Genomic DNA, 22,840 nt, shown 5'->3' with positions numbered 1-22,840 from the left:
CAAGCCCGAGAATTATTATACGGATGTTCTGAAGGGTGCCCGCCTTGTGGCGGATGAATGTTCCAGGGATGTAATTTTTGAGTAAAACTCGCTCGTTTTGTCCTGCGCGCTAAAAACTTGTTCATATCCGCTAAGCAATGCTGTTGGAATTTAAAATATTACCTTCTGTGCGGTTGTTTATCAAATCTGAGAGATGGCGAGTCGTCAGCTTCTTCCCCTGTGCCGCTAGTGCTGGGGTGTTCGGGGATAAACCTGAGCGCTCTTTTTCCCATGTTTGGGTCCTTCGAGGGAGGCGCTCAGCACAACGAACAAGGCAATCGGACTATAATGCGTGAACACTCTCACTTAGCCATAGAATTCTATAATTTTAAATTTCGGCGAAGCTCCTGGTATTCGGAAGACCGAGTTCGGGGCGCTATCCACGCCTTGGCCGGACAGAGCCGACTCCTTGCTCTAAGCGGCATAAATCTTTAGGGACTCGAAAAACCTCTCGAACAGCGACCAGCTCTCGCTTCATCATGACAGTCAGTTTTAGCTTTCTCTACTGAGGTGCTCGACCCAGCTCAACTGGGGCACAATCGCAGTAGTTCTCCTAGTGCTACCTTAGCCGACACAGCGGAACGTAGGGCACCAAAACATAGGAGCCGGGCAAACCCAACTATTGACCCAAGACATGATTCGGAGCCGATGCATATAATGCTATAAGTTCGGGGTGCCGCACTTGTTAAAGTGTTCGGACTTCTCACACCATATTGAGGGGTACTAAAGCCCCTGGCGTATTTTGGCCGTACCAAAGTGTACGGGTGCAACATGTCGTTAAGGAACATATATTTGTAAAAAAAGAGTAATGCAAAAATAGACAAAAGCTATGCATTGTTTATTAAAAAGGGCTGCGATCAAAGCAGAACGATACAAATAATGCGATAAGCAAAAGGTTGGACTATTTAACATGTTCGTTCCAGGGGCAGGCTGCGGAATGGTATGCGAAATAGGTATACTGCTCATGATAGAGACCACCTGGGAGTTCCGTAATGCGGCATGGCTTGTCTGCTTCCCTGGTTCTTGCATCGTTTGTGCGGCAATTGAACTGCCGAACAGGCCTTCCGAAGAATGGAGTCCTAAAAGTAAGAGAAAATTAAAAAATCGGCAGCCCCTGGTGCGGTTTAAGCCGTGTTTCGGGCATGCCGTGATGGTGCCCCTCCCCCTGTACCCATGGTATTTCTAGAGCGTAGTTATGTACGCGAAGCACTGGCGTCGCATTTTTGCGAGGGCTGGGGTTGGAGCCGCATTGCTACGCCTGCTCGGAACGTGCCATGCGGTCTTGTTGTAGGTTACTTCGGGCGCGCTTGACGGTGTCCGGACATTTAATGGCCGGACTGTAGAACTGCCTGGAGAGGCTGCTTTCTACTTCCGCTGCAAGGGCCGCCGTGTGCTCCTCCGTTCGGAGGGAGCGTTCGGTGTTTCATTGACCGTAATTACTCCTCGAGGGCCTGGCATCTTGAGCTTAAGGTATGCGTAGTGCGGTACCTCATTGAACTTGGTGAATGCGGTTCGCCCGAGCAGTGCGTGATAGCCACTGCGGAACGGGACTATGTCGAAGATTAACTCCTCGCTTCGGTAATTATCCGGAGATCCGAAGAGCACTTCAAGTGTGACTGAGCCTGTACAGTTGGCCTCTACACCTGGTATTACGCCTTTAAAGGTCATTTTGGTGGGCTTAATCCTCGAGGGATCTATGCCCATTTTCCGCACTGTATCCTGGTAAAGTAGGTTCAGGCTGCTGCCGCCGTCCATAAGGACTCTAGTGAGATGAAATCCGTCAATGATTGGGTCTAGAACCAATGCGGCGAATCCGCCATGACGGGTGCTAGTGGGATGGTCCCTTCGATCAAAGGTGATCGGGCAGGAGGACCATGGGTTGAACTTTGGGGCGACTGGCTCTACCGCGTATACGTCCCTTGACGCGCGCTTCCGCTCCCTCTTGGGGATGTGGGTTGCGTATATCATGTTCACCGTCCGCACTTGTGGGGGAAAACCCTTCTGTCCACTGTTGTTTGGCGGCTGGGGCTCTTCGTCGTCATCGCTATGCAGCCCCGAGTCTTTATTTTCGGCTTTTAACTTGCCTGCCTGCTTGAACACCCAACAATCCCTGTTGGTGTGATTGGCCGGCTTTTCGGGGGTGCCATGTATCTGGCACAAGCGGTCGAGTATTCGGTCCAAACTGGACAGGCCCCCAGGATTTCTTTTGAATGGCTTTTTCCGCTGACCGGATTTGTAGCCTCTGAATCCGGCATTAACTGTCGTATCCTCAGCATTGTCGCCGTTAATGCGGTGCTTCTGCTTGTTGCGATGCGACCTGCCACTACTGTCCCTGGTATCCGAATTACCAGGGTTCTTGGTCATATTGTTGCTACGAGCAAGCCAGCTGTCTTCTCCCGCGCAAAAGCGGGTCATGAGTGTCGTGAGTGCTGCCATAGATTTCGGCTTTTCCTGTCCAAGGTGCCGGGCAAGCCACTCGTCACGGATATTGTGCTTGAAGGATACTAGGGCCTCTGTGTCCGGACAGTCGACTATTTGATTTTTCTTTGTTAGGAACCGTGTCCAGAATTGCCTGGCCGATTCCTCTGGCTGCTGAATTACGTGGCTTAGGTCATCGGCGTCTGGTGGTCGCACATAAGTGCCCTGGAAATTGTTGAGGAATGCGGCTTCTAGGTCCTCCCAACAGCCGATTGATCCTGCTGGCAAACTGTTAAGCCAATGTCGAGCTGGTCCTTTAAGCTTGAGTGGGAGGTATTTGATGGCGTGGAGATCATCGCTGCGGGCCATGTGGATATGAAGGAGATAATCCTCGATCCATACCGCAGGATCTGTTGTGCCATCATATGATTCGATGTTTACGGGTTTGAAACCCTTGGGGATTTGATGATCCATTACTTCGTCTGCGAAGCATAGTGGGTGTGCGGCGCCTCTGTACTGGGCTATATCACGACGTAGCTCCAATGAGCTTTGTCTACTGTGTTCGACCCTACCGGATTTGTGTCCGGCGTGACGGTTACCGTCTCGAGTCGTGGGGCGCCCACGCGATCCTTAGATCGATCTTGTTTGCCTTGCCTTGTCCTCCAACATATCTCGCAGGTCTGGCACATTTTCCCGTGCCTTGGTACGGGGTGCGGCTTGAGTGGAGGGCCAAGAGGCCTCTCTATCGCGGACACGAGGTGGTCGGTCGGCCGTATCAAGTGCTGGTGATGTAGGTTTAAGTGCTTCCTCCTCTAATTAGGGTAGCAACCTGCGCTTTGGGTAGCTGTTGGAGGGGCGTTCGAATTTATGCTCTTCGGCCGCAAGGACTTCAGTCCATCTGTCGACTAGCAAATCTTGATTAGCTCTAAGCTGTTGCTGTTTTTTCTTGAGGCTTCTTGCCGTGGCCATAAGCCTGCGTTGAAAACGCTCTTGCTCGACGGGATCCTCTAGCACGACGAATTCGTCGTCGTCAAGGCTTGCCTCCTCTTCGGAGGGAGGCATATAATTATCGTCCTCGACCTCTCTGTCTGCCGCTCTCTCATGAGGGCTGGCTTCTCCGTCCTCCTGTGCTGAATCTTGCTGGAGGGGGTTTTCTTCGGCACTCTCCGGAGTATTATTATCTCCCGTGCTGGAATCACCGTATTTGTTTTGGCGGGATTTTGAGCGGCGCCACTGACGCCGGCGCTTAGGCTGTTTCTTGGAGGGGTCATCCTCCGCTGTTCCATCGCCATCTCCTTCTTTTGGGGTGTCCACCATGTATATATCATACGACGAGGTGGCTTTCCAGGGCCCAATAGGCGCTGGTTCTTCATCGTCTCCTGCATCGATGTCCATACCGTCGATGTCTTCGGAGTCGAAGTCGAGCATGTCGGTTAAATCGTCGACAGTGGCTACAAAGTGGGTGGTGGGTGGGCTTTGAATTTCTTCATCGTCCGTATCCCAACCTTGCTGACCGTAGTCTGGCCAGGGCTCTCCTGATAAAGAGAGAGACTTGAGTGTCTTCAGAATATCGCCGAAAGGCGAGTGCTGAAAGATGTCCGTGGTAGTAAACTCCATGATCGGCACCCAATCGGATTCGATCGGCAGGGGCGCGGAGGGTTCGGAGTCCGGAGAGGAGTCCGGCTCCTTGGAGTCACGAGTCTCGCGGAGTGCGGGGCTGGTGTTCGGCTTGATCACCGTTGGGATCGCAGCCCCCGAGGCGGCGTCCAACCACCCATCCTCGATCGGCACAGTTGGCTCCGAATTAAGGGTCAAAGCCGATGCGGGTGCGGCCTCCAGGGCACTGTTCGGCGGCAGAGCTAGATCATGCTCGTCGTGACAGTGCGGCGTGCTCGGCAGTGGCTCGAATCCGTCGAGGATCAAGTCCCCGCGGATGTCAGCCGTGTAGTTTAAACTTCCAAATCTGACCTGACGGCCAGGGGCATAGCTTTCGATCTGCTCCAGATGGCCAAGTGAATTGTCCCGCAGTGCGAAGCCGCCGAAGACGAAGATCTGTCCGGGGAGGAAGGTCTCACCCTGGACTACGGACTAAAACCCTCTGGTTTATATAGACACCGAAGAGGGTTAGGGTTACACAAAGTCGGTTACAATGGTAGGAGATCTACATATACGTATCACCAAGCTTGCCTTCCACGCCTAGGAAAGTCCCTTCCGGACACGGGACGAAGTCTTCAATCTTGTATCTTCATAGTCCAGGAGTCCGGCTGAAGGTATAGTCCGGCCATCCGGACACCCCCTAATCCAGGACTCCCTCACTTACTCTTACGGTCTACGGGAGTACGTAGAGAATACTCTCCCCTCTCGTTGATATGCATCACCATGATCTTGCGTGTACATAAGAACCTTTTTGAAATTACCACGTTCCCCAACATTATTAACAACCACTTTTGATTAGCATGAAACCGAAGAACTTTTGTAAATAACTAAACCTCAGCGGGGATTTGGATGTCCCCAACAATAAGCATTTCATATTTCTTTTTGACAGTAGGTGGAGGTATTTGAAAACTTCCAATAGTGATTGTCGGAGATTTTTCAATAACTTTAATACCATTCACTCGGAATTGTTTCTTCGGAAAGTGCACCATATGCTCATTACCATTGATATGAAAAGTGACCTTGCTTTTATTGCAATCAATAACAGACCCTGCGATATTCAAGAAGGGTCTACCGAGGATAATCGACATGTTGTCATCCTCGGGCATCTCAAGTATAACAAAGTCAGTCAAAATAGTAACATTAGCAACAACAACAGGCACATCCTCACAAATACTGATAGGTATGGCAGTTGATTTATCAGCCATTTGCAAAGATATTTCAGTAGGTGTGAGTTTATTCAAATCAAGTCTTTTATATAAAGAGAAAGGCATAACACTAACACCATCTCCTAAATCACACAAAGCAGTTTTCACATAATTCTTTTTGATGGAGCAAGGTATAGTTGGTATTCCTGGATCTCCAAGTTTTTTAGGTACTCCATCTTTAAAAGTATAATTAGCAAGAATAGTGGTGATTTCAGCTTCTGGTGTTTTTCTCTTATTGGTGATGATGTCTTTCATATACTTTGCATAAGGAGGCATTTTCAAGATATCAGTCAAGCGAGTACGCAAAAAGACTGGCCTCAACATTTCAGCAAAGCGTTCAAATTCTTCATCATGTTTCTTTTTAGATGACTTAGGTGGAAAAGGCATGGGTTTTTTAACCCACGGTTCTCTTTCTTTACCGTGTTTTCTAGCAACAAAGTCACTTTTATCATACCTTTTATTCTTAGGTTGTGGGTTATCAAGATCAACTGGTGGTTCTATCTCAACATCATTGTCTGGTTCTTTATTATTTTTTCGAGTGTTTTCATGAACCACATCATTATCTTTTTCATTATCAGAAGGTGAGTGTTCATTGACAAACTAAGTTTCAGCATCAGAGATAGAAGTTTCATTATTAATATCAGGAGGTTTTTCTACTTCAGGGTCACTAGAGGCATATGAAGTCCTATCATTTTTCTTCCTTTTCTTTCTAGAAGGACTAGGTGCGCTAGTGTTATTTCTTTGTGAGTCTTGTTCAATTCTTTTTGGGTGTCCCTCAGGATAAAGTGGTTCCTGAGTCATTTTACCTCCTCTAGTTGCAACTCTAACAGCAAAGTCATGTATGTTATTATTCACTAGCAAAAGAGCCCGAGCCTTGCAACGGGAGAGAAAACATAACACACGTTCTTAACTCAACAACCATCACTCAAGACCACAATAGGTCCATCTCTTTTATTTTTCTGAGGCATCATATTTGTGTTGCCGCTTATCCTTCTTCTCACCCTCGTCGGCGATGGCCTCGGTGTTCTCACAAAACAACAAAAAACGTGTGTTGAATATGGTTAATCCTAAGGCGTCTCTCTCTCCCTCTCCCTCTCTCTCTCTCTCTCGCTTTCTCTCACTCTCGCGATGAGAAATCTGTTGTTTACCCCTGTGACATTTTTCAGAGGAATGCATGTGTAGTTACCGGTGTTTTCTTTTCCGTATATGGTTATAGTTGGGTGTTTATTTGCAATCCGGATCACCGCCGGTATGAAAAAAATGAATCTTGCGCTATAAATTATAAGTTTGCTTCCATAACAATATTTTAAAAATATTTAACAAGTAAAATTAACATCATATTTAGATTCCACACATTTTTCTAATAAAATTTCATATATAATATGTTAAAATCAGTTTAAAAGATACGTATAATTTAGAAAATCATTTGGTTTGACTCAAATATATTCCAAAATAATATATAAAAATACTTAAAAGGTAAAAATAATCTCATATTCATATTCTACATATTTTTCTAATCAAATTTCATATATAACATGTTCAAATCGGAGTTACAGTTTAAAAGATATGGATGATTCTAAAAAGTATTTGTTTGACTTAAATATGATCCGCGGATGAATTACCTAAAACATCAGGGGGGTTTCGAAAAATGTAAAATAATGGTTCGGGTGTGACTTAAATCCGGAGGGCGGGTTGATTTCGATAAAAGACAAGGACTTTTGTGTAAAATACGAAAATAACGATTTGTTTTAACTTAAAACAGGACTGCGGGTTGAATTCTCTGAAATAGAGGGACTTTTCTGAAAAATGCCATGACGGACAAAAGAAACCTAATTTGCTTTATTATTAGGTAAAGATTTCATCAAGCAACTCTCTTTGAGATTTAGCAACTTGTTCTAATTGAGTTTGAACCATAGAAGCATGTTTTCCAACACCTCTAACATCATTTGAGATTCTAAATAACAAGTTACTCAAGTGAGCAATCATATCATAATTGTATTTCAATTGTTTCATAACATTTGCATTGAAGTGATCTTGTTTTCTAATGTAGTTTTCAAACTCATAAAGGCATTGGCTTGGGTGCATATTGTGAGGATTGTCATTATCATTGAACTTCATTAGAGAATTTACCTCTACCACCTTAGGCAGTGATGGCGCATTAGGCCCATGTATTTCTTCAATAGGAGGTAAAATTTTATCATCCTCAACTTTAATACCTTTTTCCTTCATAGATTTATTTGCCTCTTGCATATCTTCAGGACTGAGATATAATATACCCCTCTTCTTTGGAGTGGGTTTAGGCGGTGGTTCAGGAAGAGTCCAATCATCATAATTTTTAAATATTTTATTCAATAATTCTTCAGCTTGCCTGTCGGTGTCAAAACCGGCGGATCTCGGGTAGGGGGTCCCGAACTGTGCGTCTAGGCCGGATGGTAACAGGAGGCAGGGGACACAATGTTTTACCCAGGTTCGGGCCCTCTTGATGGAGGTAAACCCCTACGTCCTGCTTGATTAATATTGATGATATGGGTAGTACAAGAGTAGATCTACCACGAGATCAGAGAGGCTAAACCCTAGAAGCTAGCCTATGGTATGATTGTATGTTATGATTGTTGTCCTACGGACTAAAACCCTTCGGTTTATATAGACACCGGAGAGGGTTAGGGTTACACAAGGTCAGTTACAAAGGAGGGAATATCCATATCTATATCGCCTAGCTTGCCTTCCACGCCAAGTAGAGTCCCATCCGGACACGAGACGAAGTCTTCAATCTTGTATCTTCATAGTCCAACAGTCCGGCCAAAGGATATAGTCCGGCTGTCCGAAGACCCCCTAATCCAGGACTCCCTCAGTAGCCCCCGAACCAGGCTTCAATGATGATGAGTCCGGCACGCAGTATTGTCTTCGGCATTGCAAAGCGGGTTCCTCTCCAAATTCCGTGTACCTGTCGAAATAGTGTCTGGTCTCTTGTGAATGTTGCACTCCTTGGCTTCCACGCCCAATAATGGCCACTTTCCACGTGTCGAGCGAATGTGAAGAGCCAGGGTGTTTTCACATTTACCCCCCTAGCTGTGTGAATGAGCCGCCTATTAAAAAGACGAGGATTCAGATCCAAATCACACCATCCTCCCTTGGCGAGCCTTCATCGGAGCGCACCCGACAGAGATCCATTCCATCATGGCCGGTCGACGCAGCTCCTCCTCTCGCTCCCCTAGCTCCAAGCCTGGAGATTGGGAGAGATGTTCCGTCCCGCACAGCAAATTAGTGATGCTTCAGACCAAGGGATTTCTTCCCCCAGCGTACATGGTCCCAGTTCGAGCCGGGCTTGCCACCTATAATGGCGGAGAGCAAGCGGAGAGCCTTCCCAATCCCTCCAAGGGAGAGCGGGTATGCCTTGTCCCTTATTTGGTAAGAGGGCTCAGATTTCCAATTCATCCGTTTCTCCGGGGGCTCCTGGAGTTCTACGGCCTCCAGTTGCACAACCTTACGCCTACCTCCATGCTGCATATCGCGGGATTCGTAGCCCTTTGTGAGTTGTTTTTGGGCTGTGAGGCTCATTTCGCTCCGTGGAAGAAGCTGTTCTTCCTTGTGCCCCGTTCTCAAAAGGGGTCAATATATCAAGTGGGCGGAGCCGAAGTGTGGCGTATTGCCGGGACCGGATACCTGTCCGGAACCCCAAATAAGACGTCTGAAGACTGGCCTTCAGAATGGTTTTATATAGAAGACGTCCCCCTCCCAGATCCTATTCGGATCGGCCTTCCTGAGTTCGACAACACCCCTTTGAAGAAGCGCCGGAGCTGGCGTCCACGGAGCTCCCTGGAGGAAGATAACAGGGACGTTCTTTACCTGATGAGCCGGATAAGTTTTTTAGCTCGATCTGGATTGACCATGATCGAGGTCATGGCCATATGTACCATGCGGGGGGTGCAGCCACTTCAGTATAGAGTCCACCCCATGTGGGATTTCAACGGGGAGGATGACGCCACCCGCTACGGCTGTAAAGGGCCGGGATCGGTTGCTGATCTAATAATGATCTTATCCACTTTGTACAAGGGAGAAGAGGAGGAATTCCTTCGTGTCAACCCGCAGGGCGGATTTTCTATGTACAATCCTCCGAGATGGGCAAGCGGAGACTTTTTCTCGCCCATCCGTTTCATATTTCCGTAGTTAAGTATTCAGTCTAGCGATTTCCATGCAGGAACTGCGCCAGGCTGTAAGGGAGATAAACAACCCCCCTCCACAACCCGAGGACCCTGGACGGTCCCTCGACCCGGCCTCCCGGGAGGATCCGGACATATCTGTGGAGCTGATCGATGGGGTGTTTTACCAATTGAGCAATGATAATGCTTTGGTGGCCATTACAGCCGATTACCCTGGGCTACTTCCAGCCTCACAGGTGACTGAGACCGAAATCCCAGCACTTCAAAAAGGGATCCGTCCTTGCGTGTTTTTGATTGCCGTATAACAGCCGTGTTTTGCAGGGGAGGTCCTCGAGGCAGAAGGCCGAGCCTGCGGCGACTGGCCAACAAGGGGCCGCGAGGCCAGGCAGGCTGAAAAGACCCGCAGTCCAAATTGAGACACCGGCGCAGTGGTACAGCGCGCCGTCTTTATTGCAAGACATTATTCTCAGAGGCATACTAACGCCCATGCCTTCTTTTCAGGAAAAAGAGCGCTCGCCGGACTATACCCGGAGAGGCTACCAATCGCGCCTCCACCAGCCAGGCTCCAAGGCCGGATTTGGAGGCGGGAACGAATACGAGGCGTGCGTCGAGTGCTCCTCCGCCAGAGGATGCGGATAAACTGTCCGCCACCAATTCCGAGGTGGAAAGTGCCATGAACCACAGGCGTCGCCGGATTGTTCTTCGTGACGCTTGTTTCTCCCAAGAGGCATTGGATGCCTTCAACTCGGGAGACACGCACCTCCGTGCCGCTCAAAATGGTCTAGCCAGAGCCACGGAGCAGTATGTAAAAGACATACGAGTGAGAAAATTTGGTGATTATATATATCAGTAGCCCCTGAGACTTGAAACAGTTAGGATAACTGATTTAAGGATCATTTGTTATGCAGGTTCTTACAGAAAAGAATACTCAACTGTCCCAGGAGCTGGAAGAGTGCAAAGCCCAACTTCAGGCCGCACTGGCCGCAGCAGGGGAGCCCAAAGAGACCCCCTCTGGTAACATATCCTTCGAATGATAAGTATCATATAGAATGCGGCGTATATGCAGATCTGATGATAAAATTGCAGATGACGCTGGAATAAATCCGAAAAAGCAACAGCTCCTACACCAGCTGAAGGCCAGTGAGAGCGTGCTTACGAGGGTGAGGCAGAAGAAAAATGATCTCCTAGATGCCAACACCAAGTTGGGTGTGGAACTACAAGATGTTCGTGCCCAACTGTCGGACTCTGTTAAGGAAAATCGGCGGCTTCGACGCGGCATATTTAGTAAGTGCTTGAACAAACTTTGAAAAAGAGTTCGGCGAGGAAGCTGGCTGATAGAGTTATGTCTGTAGGTATGCTAACAGGTCGTCCTGCCGAGGAAATGCCCGGTTCAATGGGTGACCTTCTTCCCGAGCTCTCACGGCTGCACGAACGAGTTCGGCAGGTGATGCAAGGCGTTGCCCAGGCCTTGTGGCCATCTGTCTCCATACCCGAAGGCCTTGGAGAGCTTGCGGAAAAGCTAAAGGGAGCGCGGCGGCGCTTCCGATTATGGAAGATATCGGCCTGTCGTCAGGGCACCAGGGAATCCTGGGCAATGGTGAAGACACGGTACACGAAGGCTGACCCGAACCACATGGCCGAAGTCGGACCTGTGGGGCCCGATGGGAAGGAGATCCCTGTGAGCTTAGTGTACGGCCAAGTAGAATTGGCCGCAAAGTATTCCCAACAGGACTGTAGACTAGATAGCCTATTGGATGGTATTGAAGAGGAATTCAACCAGTCAAATTGACTATGTAATTTTAAAGTGACATGTATAATGCATTCTAGCCGGATTGTAGATCGTTTGTCGTGGCGGACCTTTTCGCTTCGACCTCGGGACCCGACGGTCCGGAGTGTATCCGAATACCCTCTCGGTTATGTAAGAACCGGGGCATGCATGGAGACCAGGCGTAGGGGTCATTAGTGCTTTATCAGACAAGTGCCCAACTAGTTATGTTATATTACATGTGTAGTAAGAAACATCTTCCAGGGAGAATAGTTCTGTTAAGGGTTCCTTTCCCTGGGTAAGCATGCCCTAAAGTGCATGTCCGGACTGCGTCAAGAAGCGCAGAAAAAGCATCTGGGGGCAGATATGGATAATAAATAAAAGTCATCTTTTGTTCACCGAGCGAATATTCCCTTAAGAACGCTAGCTTTCAGCTTCACCCACTCTGAGGTACACGTCCGGCTGACCCAGCGGTAACAATTGCAGAGGTGCTCCCCTTATGCCCTAGCCGAATTAACGGGAACGTAGGGCATAAATACAAGAGCCAGGCAACCCAGCTTGGCCAAAACTTAAGTCATATCGATGCATATAATGGTGAAAAAAGGTACATGCGGAAGTATAACACATGTGTTGGGCGTGAGGCCCGGGTAAATAATTTAAGCTTCTGTGAAAGAAGCCCCCATGTATGAAGAGTGCGACTAGCGCATCTGTAATGTACGAGTGAGGCACAAGGCGACCCTTGAAGGCCTAGAGAAATAAAAGAAAGAAAGGGAAAAAAGACAGATGATGCATATGCAGAAAATGGACAAAGGGAGGGGACTAACATAGAGTCCGGTGCTAGGCGTAGAATCTTCGAAGCCTGGCTGCGTTCCATGGGTTCGGCTCGAGTCGACTAGTCGATGCATCCCGCAGTCGGTACGCTCCACCGGTCAGAACTTGGTCGATAATGAAGGGACCTTCCCATTTGGGCTCGAGCTTGTTCTTTTTCTTATCCGGCAGTCGTAGAACTAGTTCGCCAACATTATAAGTTTTGGCCCGTACTTCTCTGCTTTGGTATCTGCGAGCCTGTTGCTGGTAAAATGCGGAACGGGCTTTGGCTACGTCGCGCTCTTCCTCCAAGGTGTCCAGACTGTCCTGCCGATCGAGCTCGGCTTCTCTTTCTTCGTACATGCACACTCGAGGTGAGTCATGAATTATGTCACAGGGCAGGACTGCCTCTGTGCCGTATACCATAAAAAACGGTGTATATCCGGTACTACGATTCGGCGTGGTCCGCAGCCCCTAGAGTACGGAGTCGAGCTCCTCTACCCAGTGCGTGTCAGACTCCGTTAAGGAGCGCACTAATCTGGGTTTAATGCCGCTCATTATAAGACCATTTGCTCGTTCGACTTGACCGTTGGTTTGTGGGTGATAGACTGAAGCATAATCGAGCTTGATGCCCATTTTGCTGCACCAGAGTTTTACCTCGTCGGCCTTGAGTTCATGCCGTTATCAGTGATGATGTTGTGGGGGACACCGTAACGGTGTACAACCCCGGATATGAAATCTATCACCGGTCCGGATTCGGCTGTTTTAACCGGTTTAGCCTCTATCCATTTGGTGAATTTATCCACCATGACCAATAAGTATTTTTTCTTGTGGGTTCCCCCTTTAAGGGGTCCAACCATGTCAAGCCCCCAGACCGCGAAGGGCCATGTAATGGGGATTGTTTGGAGGGCGGTGGGTGGCATGTGGCTTTGATTCGCAAAGAGCTGGCAACCGGCGCAACATTGGACCAAGTCCTATGCATCTGCCCGGGCCGTTGGCCAATAGAATCCTGTATGGAAGGCCTTGCTTACAAGATCTCGGGCTGCGGCGTGATGACCACCGAGTCCGGCGTGAATTTCTGCCAAAAGGTTCCACCCTTCCTCTTCAGAGATGCACCTTTGAAGGACTCCGGTAGCGCTTTTTTTGTACAATTCTCCCTCATGGACCCTGTAGGCCTTGGATCGCCGCACTATGCAGCGTGCCTCATTTTGGTCCCCCGGAAGTTCCTGCCTAGTTAGGTAGGCCAGGAATGGTTCTGTCCATGGGGCAATAATGGCCATTATTTCGTGGGATGAATGTGTTATTTCGGTGGCGGAGCCTCCGATTGTGTCAGAGAGTTCGGTATCGGGTATTTTGGCCGGGTCCGGACTGTTGTTACCGGTGTCCCCTTCCCATGCTACGGATGGCTTGAAGAGCCTTTCCAGGAATATGTTGGGAGGGACCGCGTCGCGTTTTGCGCCAATGCGAGCGAGGATATCCGCCGCCTGATTGTTTTCCCGAGCCACATGGTGAAATTCCAGCCCCTCGAACCGAGCTGACATCTTTAGGACGGCATTGCGATAAGCTGCCATTTTCGGATCCTTGGCATCAAAGTCTCCATTTATTTGGGATATCGCAAGGTTCGAATCCCCGCGCACCTCTAGGCGTTGAATGCCCATGGATACTGCCATCCGGAGACCATGTAGAAGGGCCTCATATTCGGCTGCATTGTTGGAGTCCGTATACATTATCTGTGGTACGTATTGAACTGAATCTCCTGTTGGGGACGTCAAAACAACGCCAGCCCCCAGACCAGCCAACATTTTGGAGCCGTCGAAGTGCATGATCTAGTTTGAATATGTGATGTACTCCTTAGGGAGTTCGGCTTCCGTCCACTCAGCGACGAAGTCAGCCAAAACTTGCGACTTAATAGCTCGCAGTGGCTTGTAAGTTATGTCGAACGGGAGGAGCTCAATGGCCCATTTGGCAATCCGGCCCGTCGCGTCGCGGTTGTTTATAATATCGTTAAGTGGTACTTCCGAGGCTACCGTTATCGAACACTCTTGAAAGTAGTGTCGCAGCTTCCGCGATGCCATAAAATACCACGTACGCTATCTTTTGATAATGCGGGTACCTTGATTTGCATGGAGTAAGGACAGTGGACACATAGTAAACCGGCTTTTGAAGGGGGAATTTGTGTCCGTCCGCTTCTCGTTCGACGACGAGCACTGCGCTTACTACTTGATGAGTTGCCGCAATGTATAATAGCATTGGTTCGCCAATGTTTGGCGCGGCCAGGACTGGGTTTGTTGCCAATATGGCTTTTATTTCGTTGAGTCCGGCTATGGTGGTATCCGTCCACTCGAAGTGTTCGGTGCGTCGGAGGAGGCGATAAAGGGGTAATGCCTTTTCTCCCAAGCGAGAGATAAAGCGGCTTAGAGCCGCCACGCATCCAGTCAATTTTTGTATTTGTTTGAGGTCTGTTGGGGTAGCCAACTGTGACAACGCTCGGATTTTGGCCGGATTAGCTTCAGTACCTCTACTGGAGACAATGAATCCCAAGAGCTTTCCGGCTGGTACGCCGAAAACGCATTTTTCCGGATTGAGCTTGATGTCATATGTTCGGAGGTTGTCGAATGTGAGCCTCAAGTCGTCTACTAGAGTTTCAACATGCTTGGTTTTAACAACCACGTCATCTACGTATGCCTCCACTGTTTTGCCGATCTGGTTTGCCAGACATTTCTGAATCATGCACTGATATGTTGCGCCGGCATTTTTGAGCCCGAAGGGCATTGTGTTGAAGCAGAATGGGCCGTATGGTGTGATGAATGTCGTTGCGGCTTGGTCTGGCTCTGCCATTTTAATTTGATGGTAGCCGGAGTATGCGTTGAGGAAACACAATGAATCGTGTCCTGCGATAGCGTCGATGATTTGATCGATGCGAGGGAGGGGGAAGGGATCCTTTGGGCAGGCCTTGTTAAGGTCCTTAAAATCGACACACAAGCGCCAGGATTTGTCCTTCTTTGGTACCATCACAAGGTTTGCTAGCCAGTCCGGATGTTTTATGTCTCTGATGAATCTGGCTTCCAATAGCTTGGCTAGTTCCTCTCCCATGGCTTGTCTCTTAGGTTCGGAGAAACACCGAAGGGCCTGCTTGACTGGCTTGAATCCTTTTAGGATATTTAGGCTGTGCTCGGCCAGCCTGCGTGGGATTCCTGGCATGTCTGAAGGGTGCCAGGCAAAAATGTCCCAGTTCTCGCGTAGGAACTCTCGTAGTGCGGCGTCGACATTAGGGTTTAATTGTGCCCCGATGGAAGCTGTTTTTGTAGGGTCCATTGGATGGACTTGGAATTTGACTATTTTGTCCGCCGGTTTAAAGGAGGTGGACTTGGATCTTTTATCGAGTATCACGTCGTCCCTGTTCACCGTGGAGCGCAGCACAGTTAGTTCCTCGGCCGCTAGGGCTTCGGACAGTGCCTCGAGGGCCAGTGCGGCTGTCTTATTTTCGGCGCGGAGTGCTATGTCCGGATCACTAGCAAGAGTGATGATTCCGTTGGGCCCGGGCATTTTGAGCTTCATGTACCCGTAATGGGGTATGGCTTGGAAGATTGTAAACGCCTCCCGCCCTAACAGAGCGTGGTATCCGCTGCTGAACTGGGCCACTTGGAATGTAATTTCTTCGGACCTGTAATTATCCGGCGTGCCGAATACCACATCTAGTATGATTTTCCCAGCACTATGTGCTTCCCGACTGGGGATGATTCCTCTAAAGGTTGTGCTACTTTGCTCAATGCGGCTCCAGTCTATTTCCATCTTTTGAAGAGTTTCCTCATAGATGAGGTTTAATCCGCTGCCACCGTCCATGAGTACCTTGGTGAGTCGAAAGCCGTCCACGATTGGACTGAGGACCAGTGCGGCTGGTGCTCGGGCTGTTCGGAATTTGGGTTTGTCACTGGCATTGAAGGTAATAGCCGTGTCACTCCAAGGATTTATTTCTGCTACGTGGCAGATTTCGGCCATGCTGCGGAGTGTTCGCTTGCATCTATTATTTGACGCGAAGGTCTCAAAGACCGTTAACACCGTATTGTTGTCCACGGGATGGTGCTCTGTGGTATTTGGGAGGAGTAGATCCTCACCACTTTTGGCCACCTGCCGGAGTATCCAACATGCTCTAAGGCTGTGCATTGGTATTGCATCCGCTGTACTATGAATTTTGCAGGGTCCATTGAGCCATCCCTCCAGTACGGTTCCTTGCCCCGTAGAGGGCTTTTGCTTTTTGGTAGTTAACCCAGGTGTATTGTGATAATGCACCCTTTTATTTTGGACTGGGTTTGTATTTAGGGCTGGATTATCCCAAAATTTTATTTCGGTTTTCCAGGCGCTTTCCATCGCATAGTACTTTCGTACTATGGACACCAAGTCGGCAAAGCATGTAATTTCGCGGCGACTTATGGCGTTGAGGATTCCCTTATCCCTGCAATTATTGCAGAAGAATGAAATTGCGTCTTCCTCGCGGCAGTCCTTTATCCTGTTCATGACCAGGAGGAATCTGGCCCAGTAATGGTGTACAGTTTCTTCGGGCTCTTGCCTAATTTGGGATAGATCGCGTATGTTTGGGTGGGTGGGTGGAATTGAATCCGAATCCTCACCCAATCTAAGACTCAGGGGCCAAGGAGTTTCCGAACTTGGAAGTTTGGATTCTTGGATGTTTTCCGATAAATCTAGCCCGCTGCCTGATTCTAGGTTCAGGCCTTGAGTGACATCCTCCCCTCCGCGGGTATCCGGCTTGGAGGGATCAGGAATCCGAACATAGCTAGTCCTTAAGATAGATGAAGGGTTGCCGCATTGTTCTTCCACCACTGCAACGTGATGGGTGACCTAGGGAGAGTTGATCTCTCTCAGATCGGGTTTAGGCCCAATCCGATTATAGTCTGTAGCGACTCCCACGGCGGCGATGCGATCCAAGAGCTCGTTCAGGGAAGAGAGCTCCATTGGATCTAACTGCTCGGCGAGTTTTGAGTTGACGTGACGATTGCTTTCGATGACTCGAGAAGTCATCGTCGGTGCAGCGGCCGAACAGGCGGTCATAAGAAAACCACCTAGCCGGAGAGTTTGGCCGATAGCCAAAGCTCCCTCAGCAACAGTGTTGTCTTTAAAGATGGGATGAGACATCCTTCCTGGTGGCGATGGCACAGCGGAACTCTCAATGAAAGCACCAATGTCAGTGTCAAAACCGGCGGATCTCGGGTAGGGGGTCCCGAACTGTGTGTCTAGGCTAGATGGTAACAAGAGGCAGGGGACACAATGTTTTACCAAGGTTCGGTCCCTCTTGATGAAGGTAAAACCCTACGTCCTGCTTGATTAATATTGATGATATGGGTAGTACAAGAGTAGATCTACCACGAGATCAGAGAGGCTAAACCCTAGAAGCTAGCCTATGGTATGATTGTATGTTATGATTGTTGTCCTACGGACTAAAACCCTTCGGTTTATATAGACACCGGCGAGGGTTAGTGTCGGTGACAAAACCGGCGGATCTCGGGTAGGGGGTCCCGAACTGTGCGTCTAGGCCGAATGGTGACAGGAGGCAAGGAACATGATGTTTTACCCAGGTTTGGGCCCTCTTGATGGAGGTAAAACCCTACGTCCTGCTTGATTAATATTGATGATATGGGTAGTACAAGAGTAGATCTACCACGAGATCAAGGAGGCTAAACCCTAAAAGCTAGCCTATGGTATGATTGTTGTATGATGAAGTTGTCCTACGGACTAAAACCCTCTGGTTTATATAGACACCGGAGAGGGTTAGGGTTACACAAAGTCGGTTACAATGGTAGGAGATCTTGAATACCCGCATCGCCAAGCTTGCCTTCCACGCCAAGGAAAGTCCCATCCGGACACGGGACGAAGTCTACAATCTTGTATCTTCATAGTCCTGGAGTCCGGATGAAGGTATAGTCCGGCTACCCGAACACCCCCTAATCCAGGACTCCCTCAGTAGCCCCTGAACCAGGCTTCAATGACGACGAGTCCGGCGCGTATATTGTCTTCGGCATTGCAAGGCAGGTTCCTCCTCCAAATTCTTCATAAAAGTTTGTAAACACCAAGAGTAGTGTCCGGCTCTGCAAAATAAGTTTCCACGTATTGCCACAGAGAGAATAATATTAACACAAATCTAATCTGCTGACGTATTCCGCAGCGCGACATCACACTACGGCCAAGCCTTTATTCGAATCGTTTTCACTTTTCCATCTTAGCGTGTTTTGCGAGGCGGTTTCCTTGGCACGTCTTGTCAAAGCAGAGATCGTGTCCCCCATTTACGGGATTCTCATCAATACGGACATGGGTAACCCAACTGTGCCATTTATCACGGCGCTTGGGAGGCAAGCGAGTTTTACTAGGCTGGTGGGACGCATAGTCGCATCCGCTCATATAAGGGGATAAGGATCCACCTTTTTACCTACGCCTTCTTCCTCCTTTGCCTATCCATCTTCTGCACACCCGAGCTCCAGCGCCCAAGCCTGCACTTCCTACCTCAACCTTCTCCAACAATGTCCGGAGCGGGAGGCAAGTGGATGGTCTCCTCCGTCATGGAGGGCCATGTCAAAAGGCTAAGGAAGGCCGGATACCTGTCCAAAGACATTGCGCACTGGCTTCCTGAGGAGGGGCAGCTTCTCCCCACCCCAAAGCCCCATGAGAGGGTAGTATTTCTTCTCCACTTCCTCCGCGGACTGGGTTTTCCTCTCCACCCATTTGTCTACGGGCTCATATTTTACTATGGCCTAGATTTCCACGATCTGGCCCCGAACTTCATCCTCAATATCTCGGCGTTTATCGTCGTGTGCGAGGCTTTCCTCTGCATCCGCCCCCATTTCGGCCTCTGGCTCAAGACTTTCAACGTCAAGCCAAAGGTGGTGCGCGGCAACCAGGCGGAGTGCGGAGGTGCCATGGCAGGCAAAATAGCCAACGTCCTATGGCTCGAGGGCTCCTTTGTGGAGACCTTGAAGGGGTGGCAGTCAGGGTGGTTTTACATCACCGAGACACACGATCCGAAGTGGATCGCAGCCCCTGAATTCCGATCCGGACCCCCTACGCGGCTCATATCCTGGAAGGAGACGGGCTTGTCGTGGAGCAACGAAGAAGAGGTGACCGGACTGCAAAAATGCATCCAGTCCCTGGTGAACAAGCAGCTCAAGCTTGTCAACGTAGTCCAGGTCATGCTCGTTTGCCGGATCCTTCCGTGTCAAGAACGGGACTTCAATTTGTGGGAGTTCAACCCGGCGCAGCACCGAACTCTAAGCAGGCTCTTCGACACGACGTACGAAGATGTCTGGAAGGGGCTAACCAAAGGCGCCGAGGCTCCCACATCCGCCTCCGAAGACCGCGGATTCAGCTCGCAGCATCCTGCTGGCGAGGTAAAATATTTTCATCTTTTACAGGATGTTAAGTTTTCTTCATAGTTTGACTCTATGCGGGATCTAAACTCCCTCACCTTTGATAGGATTGGCAGGCAAAGTCCGGACTGATTAACTGTCCGGCTCCCTTGCCCGAAGACCCAGCCCCTGCTCTCCTAGTGAAGCTGCTGGTTCCGGCACCTTATGTGGTGCCGGAGAAGAAGGCCAAGAAGAAGAAGGCCACGGAGACTCGAAAGAGTTCCTGGCATACGGTGGTGTCGGACTCGTCGTCCGATGAGTCCGAGACACACTCCTCCCGTGAAGACGAGGAGGAGGAAGAAGAGACCTCTCCCCCTCCAGCGGGGGGAGGAAAGAAGAGGAAGGCCGCCCTAGTAGGGGAGGCCCAAGGGTCCAAGAATAGGAAAACCCCTCCGCCAGACTACGCCCCCGACGCCGACGAGGACGAAGAGGAGTGGTCGGACAGGGCCAAGTGTCCGGCGAAATCATAAGTGTTCGGATACCAGAGTAACTCATGATATTCCTTTTGTTGCGCAGCTTTCCCTAATGTCGAATATAATCATGCATCCCGCCCAAGGACGGGCTCGACGAGTCGTCAAGCGGTTCCCTGGATTCATCGGACGTGAATTCAGTTCCGCCCGCTGCCTCCCCCTGTGCTGCGGATGACGCCGAAGTGGCGTCGTGACAAGCTCCGGGGCAAGAGGAGGTGGTCCAGGAGGAGCCGCGAGGCGACCTCCCGGACTCCAGGAGTAAAGGGGACAAGACCCCCCAGGGCTCCAAGTCCGGCTTTAAGCCAGACACCGCGCCGGAATCATCAACGGTTCCGGACCGCGGCAGGCGAACTCCTGCCAAGAGGAGCAAGCCTATTGAGCCGGCGTCCTCCGTCCAACCGGAGGCGCCGGACAATCTGCTGGAGGTGCTTAAGGGCGCCTCCATCGACGAGGAGCACCGTGCCATCATGAGTACGGTGGTCCAGAAGGTTCGGTCCACCAAAAGTGGACTTACTGAAGCTTGTACTAGCCTTCTAACAGGCTTTGAGGTAAGTAGAAATATGTAAAAATATTACCGCATAGACAGTAGCCCCTGATGCTCTGTTTGGCGTTCGGAAAGAAAAGCCGAATAGAGGATCTATTAAATATCGCAGGAGTCTAACTAAAAAGGAGTCAATATACGTATGCAGGCTTCGCTGCTGGCCACCGCCGCACTGACTGCGGAGGTGGGTGCCCTGAAGCAGGGCCTCGAGCGGACCGAGCAAGAGCTCGGCCTTGCCAAACGACAGCTCGAGGAGAAAGAAGGTAAGAGATACCTTATAGAAAAAATGCCTATAAGAAGACGCAATTGCAAAAAATGACAGGAGTATACTGCTTATTGTAGGGGCCACAACTGAGGTGGCGACCCTCAAGCAGGCGCTGTCCGAGGCCAAGAAGAGAGCGGCCACGGAGCACATCGAGCAGGAGAAATTTGAGGCGCAGGTCGGCGAGGTGCAGCAAGAGCTTCAGGCTCTCATGAAAAAACATGAGAGTTTGGAGCTCGACTCGAAGACGCGAGCGTCCGAGCTTGCTGCGGCCCTTAAAACTGCCAAATCTGCCAAGGCCGAAGCCCAGAAGGCCCTCCAGGAATTGGATGCGGTGAAAAAGATAGCGGCGGGTAAGGCATTCTCTATGCAAAGTAGACATATAAAAGTAAACTACTTGTTACTTACCCGAATCTGGAGCTCTCCAGGGGCATTCGTAGATCTTCCCCGCAGCGTATCCGATGCCGCCGCATTCTACCGTGCCGAGGAAGGCAGCTCAACGGAGAAGGTGTTCTGGTCTCAGTACGCTGAGGCCGGACACCCTGTGCCCTTGAGCGACCAGCTGAAGCAGCTGGTCGAGCTCCACAAGGCGGCCGAACAGGCCCTGAAGGGCTTCATAGTTCGGCTGTGGCCTAGAGAGGCCCTGCCTGGGAGCTACTTTGGACTGGTGCGGCGGCTGGTGGAGGCTTGTCCAAGGCTCGAGGTCATCAAGCGCTCCGTCTGCATCGAAGGTGCTCGTAGGGCCCTTGCCCGTGCAAAGGTGCACTGGGGTAAGCTGGACGGTGAGAAGCTTGTGAGGGACGGGCCGCCGCCGGGGAAGGAGCATCGCAAGCCTGAGAACTATTACAAGGATGTTCTGGCCGGTGCCCGCCTTATGGCGGATGAATGCACCAAGGATGTAATTTTTGAATGAACTTGCTCGTGTTATCCTGTGCGCTGAAAACTTGTTCATATGCGCTAAGCAATGCTTGAATTTAGAATATTACTTTCTGTGTGGCCGTTTATCAAAAAATTGAGAGATGGCCAGTCGTCGGCTTCTGCCCCCATGCCACTAGTGCTGGGGTGTTCGGGATAAACCTGAGCGCTCTTTTTCCCATGATTGGGTCCGTCGAGGGAGGCGCTCAGCACAATGAACAAGGCAATCGGACTATAATGCTTGAACACTCTCACTTAGCCATAGAACTCTATAATTTTAAATTTCGGCAAAGCCCCTAGTATTCGGAACACCGAGTTCGGGGCGCTATCCACGCCTTGGCCAGACAAAGCCGGTTCCTCGCTCAAAGCAGCATAAGTCTTTAAGGACTCGAAAAACCTCTCGAACAGCGACCGGTCTCTCGCCTCATCATGACAGTCAGTTTTAGCTTTCTCTACTGAGGTGCTCAGCCCAGCTCAACTGGGGCACAATCGCAGTAGTTCTCCTAGTGCTACCTTAGCCGATATAGCGGAACGTAAGGCACCAAAACATAGGAGCCGGGCAAACCCAACTATTGACCCAAATCATGATTCGGAGCCGATGCATATAGTGCTATAAGTTCGGGGTGCCGCACTTGTGAAAGTGTATGGACTTCTCACGCCATATTGATGGGTACTGAAGCCCCTGGCGTATTTTTGCCATACCACAGTGTACGGATGCAACATGTTATTGATAAACATATATATAAAGAGGATAATGCAAAAAATAGACAAAAAGCTATGCATTGTTTATAGAAAGGCTGCTATGAAAGCGGAACGATACAAATAGTGCGATAAGCCAAAGAAATTGTACTATTTAACATGTCCTGGCCAGGGGCAGGCCGCGGAATTGTATTAAAAAACAGGTATACTGCTTGCAGTAGAGACCACCTGGGAGTTCCATAATGCGGCGTGGCTTGTATGCTTTCCTGGATCTTGCATCGTTTGTGCGGCAGTTGAATTGCCGAACGGGTCATCCGAAGTATGGAGTCCTGAGAGTAAGAGAAAAACAGAGAGAAAAAAAGGAATCCGGCAGCCCCTGGTGCGGTTTAAGCCGTATTTCGGGCGTGCCGTGATAGTGCCCCTTCCCCTGTGCCCATGGTATTTCCAGAGCGTAGTTATGTACGCGAAGCACTGGTTTCGCTATATCGCGA

The sequence above is a fragment of the Triticum urartu genome, chromosome 3A (assembly GCF_056163025.1).
Source record: "Triticum urartu cultivar PI428250 chromosome 3A, HENAU_Tu73, whole genome shotgun sequence".
Classification (NCBI taxonomy): domain Eukaryota; kingdom Viridiplantae; phylum Streptophyta; class Magnoliopsida; order Poales; family Poaceae; genus Triticum; species Triticum urartu.
The sequence above is the reverse complement of the archived record's forward strand: the minus strand, read 5'-3'. Positions refer to the sequence as shown.